Below are 4,492 nucleotides of genomic sequence, written 5' to 3' on the forward strand. Positions count from 1 at the left end.
TCTATCTATCTATCTATCTATCTATCTATCTATCTATCTATCTATCTATCTATCTATCTATCTATCTATCTATCTATCTATCTATCTATCTATCTATCTATCTATCTATCTATCTATCTATCTATCTATCTATCTATCTATCTATCTATCTATCTATCTATCTATCTATCTATCTATCTATCTATCTATCTATCTATCTATCTATCTATCTATCTATCTATCTATCTATCTATCTATCTATCTATCTATCTATCTATCTGTCTGTCTGTCTGTCTTTCTTTCTTTCTTTCTTTCTTTCTTTCTTTCTTTATGTCTGTCTGTCTGTCTGTCTGTCTGTCTGTCTGTCTGTCTCTCTATCTATCTATCTATCTATCTATGTATCTATCTATCTATCTAACTATCTATCTGTCTGTCTGTCTGTCTGTCTGTCTGTTTTAAATACCAACTGACAGTGTTCAATAAATTTTAGACCTGGCTATATCATTACAAAACGCAGGGACACTTCATGCAGGGACACGTAATCTCCTTTTGTAATCAATAATTGACGTTAAAAAGCGCTGAATCTGTTTTCATCTTTTATTGCCTGTCTCGTCCGGAGAAAAAGCCCTCGTAATGACGTCACGCTCCCACCAGCCCCGCGGGCTTTATTTCAGAGCCCAGAATGATTTACGGTATAAAAAGACGCAGAGCGACTCAGGAGCCTGCCCAACGGGTAGCCTAGTTAATTGTAAAGCGGAAAGGAGGGGGACGTTTGGCACCAGCGCTCCTCTGTGCGTAAAGACGCCTGATGTTTGGACAGACGCAGATTCGGGCTCACCGCTCGCAAACGCCCACATCCTTAGGTCGGCTCTGCTTTCTTTAGGTGAATGAAAGTTTCCTAGAAGGGGGACGGCAGAGGAGATGATATCTGACCAGGATGAGTCGGAAAGGTGAACTTAAATAAGCAAAAGTGCGCGTCAACCACCTGTTATAAAACAGCGCGAAATGGGCATGCTTAGTGTGGACCTCCTGGTAACTTTGCAGATCTTGCCTGGTTTCTTCTCCAACTGCCTGTTTTTCGTGCTGTATGATTCGATAGTGCTGGTAAAGCGTGTGGTGTCACTCCTGAGCTGCTCGGGCTCCACGGGTGAGTGGCAGCGCATGTTAACCACAGCCGGCGTGCGCTCCATATGGAACAGCTTTCTGCTAGATGCCTACAAACAGGTAAGCTGAGAGCACAAGACTTGGTCTGCACACTGTGGAGTATGACTCAAACAAGTTCAAAGGGCTAAGGGAATTATTTGTATATGTTGTTTTAATGTTAAATATACATAATGCAATGTTTGGTTAGACTTTAGTGTCCACGTTACAATAGCTATATTTACTCTTAAGTAGGCTACTGCATAATATCAATGGACACACAGTGACGTCAAATTGGTTTTAAAGCGCATTTATAAACAACAGATGTTGATGAAAATGCTGTAAAATAAGGGCAATGTACATTTTATGTTATGAAGACTTTGCAATTACGGTTAATATTATTCTAATTAGTTTTAATTAGCTTTCAGTTTGCATGCGGTAATTGTAACAGACATTGTGGCATAATATATATATATATATATATATATATATATATATATATATATATATATATATATATATATATAGATATAGATATATATATAGATATAGATATAGATATATACACATTGGTGACATCAAGTTTTTTGTTTACAGTGTGGTGCACATCCTCCAACTAATTTTGAATATATATTTGCTCAATCTTCAAAACGTGACATTTGGTGCAATTCTAATCCTTATAAAGGTGTGTGAACTTTGCCCTCCAGACAGTCAGGGACCTCTCGGGTCAATGCTCTTAATTCATTAAATGTCTGGATTCACATTCCTGTTACTTTTTAACTAAAAATCAATCAACTCACACAGTGGGGTATGATGCACTAGCTTAATGTGCATTCATTGTCCTCAACCACTAACTATATCATTGTTCGGCTACAAAGTCTTGCTGAGGTAATCGTTGAGCGTAAAAATAATGTCAATGACTCAGACTTTTTTTGGCAAAGCGAGGATGAGTTTTATGTGTGTTTCCAGGTGTTAACACAGTGCCAAAATGCATATGCACTTATAAAGTCACAGAAACAGCATTTTCATAGACATCTGACTACAAACAAATATCTGGCTCAAAAGTCTATTGTGAGATCAGAGAGATCATGCGCTGTACTTTTTCTACAAGATGCTTAAAAGTTCTTACAGATGGTGTTAAAAGGTGCAAGCCCAAAACATCGATTTAGAGCAGTGACAAAGCCCCAAAGAATGTGTTTTTTTGTTGTTGTGTATATATACAACTGTGAATGTGAGATCTCAACCCTGGTGACATCACTCGAGTCTCCATAACAACAGAGGCCAATAAACCCACTAAGCCAAAGTGAAGTAATTTTCAGTGTAGTCATGAGACTGATCTTTCGGCTGGCCACTAGGCATTATGGCTCACTGCCCATGTTATTCTAATGCCCTCAAAAATATTAATGTGTGAATGTGGAACTGTTTTGTTCAGGTGAAGCTGGGCGAAGCTGCTCCAAACTCCAAGGTGGTGAAGGTTCCCGGCATCAACAGATGCTGGAGCGTCAGCGGTAAGACCCACAACGCATGCCATCTGCTGGACTTTGAGTCTCCTGACCGCCCGTTAGTGGTCAACTTTGGCTCGGCCACTTGACCCCCCTTTATAAGCCAGCTGCCGGTTTTCCGGCGGATGGTGGAGGAATTCTCGGATGTGGCAGACTTCCTGCTTGTCTACATCGATGAGGCTCACCCCTCAGACGGCTGGGCGGCTCCTCCCATGGAGAACTTTTCGTTTGAAGTGAGGAAACACCGTAATCTGGAGGAGAGGATGTTTGCCGCCCGGACACTTCTGGAGCATTTCTCTTTGCCTCCTCAGTGCCAATTGGTAGCAGATTGCATGGACAACAATGCCAACGTAGCCTACGGTGTGGCCTACGAGCGGGTTTGCATCGTGCAGAAGAATAAAATCGCTTACCTTGGGGGTAAGGGCCCATTTTTCTACAACCTTAAAGATGTTCGGCACTGGCTCGAGAAGAGCTACGGGAAGTGATAATTTCTTTGAAAAAGAGGTCAAATAGCCTTTTAGTGAATGCTATAAGATTTTATTTTTGTATAATGGAGAGAAATCGAGGGTTAGGTGCTTTTCAAACTGTTTAACGGTGGCTCTGGTGGAAACACTTGGGCTGGGCTCCAGGTCATTTTCTTGAATTGTCTAAAATGATCAGCAGGTGTCCTACATTCCTAACCACTTTACAAAAAGAATGAAATGAATATAGACTTTAAATACTGACCGTGTGGTTTGCACTTCAATTTTGAGAATACATTGTTGCCAGCAAAACGATTTGTAGATGCACTATTAATAACATGTTCCTTTGCGATTAACGTAGAGTTAAAGTGTGCAATATTTTTATGCGACATAACATATATTGCTTACAAAAGAAAACCAAATTGCTGAAAAGAAGAGAAAGCACAAGTACCCAGCTTTTATATGAAAAGAAAATAATTTATTTTTATTGACATTCAATGTTTATTTTTAATATGTGGCCTGTTTATGCGCTTGTAACGCTTTCCCTTCCCCTCTTCAACTGACAATCGTTCATATTCCATGTACCATCAGCTTCAGTTCATTTGCACCGGTAATAAAAGCATTCCCGGCATCCCATTTTGAAAACTACTAGCTCATTCGGCCCGTATTGTACTTAACAATCACCAAATGAATGGCCTCAGCCACCGGACCTGGCTTCACTGCAGTGTACAGGAAAGCTGATGAAAAGTTATTTTACTCCTGAATGTTAGAGAAAAGTGTTCGAATGTCATCGACAGATCGGCAGTCGCTCATTTGGGTCAATACGGTGTTGGTGTGCAAATGAAAATCACAGACGAAATGGTCTTCTGTCCTGTCTGTGGTTGGATGACAGACCACACCTCTCTGTCCTGATCCAAATGAGCACGACTGCTAACATGCTGAAACAATCACTCTGAAGGCTTTGAGTTTTGTTTCACAGAACTGTTCTCATGTACTACAACCGTCCTCTTCCTTTTAATGAGAAAAAGGCAAGAAAAAATAAAGTTGAACTGCTGCTGACTATGACTTTCCTCCCAGTTTTTGTGTTTGATTCTGGGAAATTTCAATGAGGGGTGATTGGATTGAAAAAGTTCAGCGGAAAGCTCCAGATGGAGAAAATGTTGCATGATGACCAATTAAAAAAAAAAAAAAAGGAAATGCACCAGCCGTAAGGGGTCAAGGAGTACATGTGCTTTTTCCCCCCCTATTAAATATGTTTCTGCAGAAATGCATGCTGATGCGTCTGAACATGTGCAACACAATCAAACCGTGTGACGCAGAGGTCTCTGGCTGAACTTCTGCGTCTTCGAGGCTGTCAATAACTAAATAGTAAAGGCTCAGGGAGAACATGTCCCTGGGAAGCACCATGAA

The 4,492-nt window shown here is 40.5% G+C and overlaps 1 pseudogene; it reads left to right on the forward strand.

The window, feature by feature from the left end:
• The first annotated feature begins 661 nt into the window (after positions 1–661).
• Positions 662–4,274, forward strand: LOC107583486 (type II iodothyronine deiodinase-like; annotated as a pseudogene).
• The last annotated feature ends 218 nt before the right edge of the window (positions 4,275–4,492 follow it).

The sequence above is a fragment of the Sinocyclocheilus grahami genome, unplaced genomic scaffold (genome assembly GCF_001515645.1).
Source record: "Sinocyclocheilus grahami isolate Dianchi unplaced genomic scaffold, SAMN03320097.WGS_v1.1 scaffold54.1, whole genome shotgun sequence".
Lineage (NCBI taxonomy): Eukaryota > Metazoa > Chordata > Actinopteri > Cypriniformes > Cyprinidae > Sinocyclocheilus > Sinocyclocheilus grahami.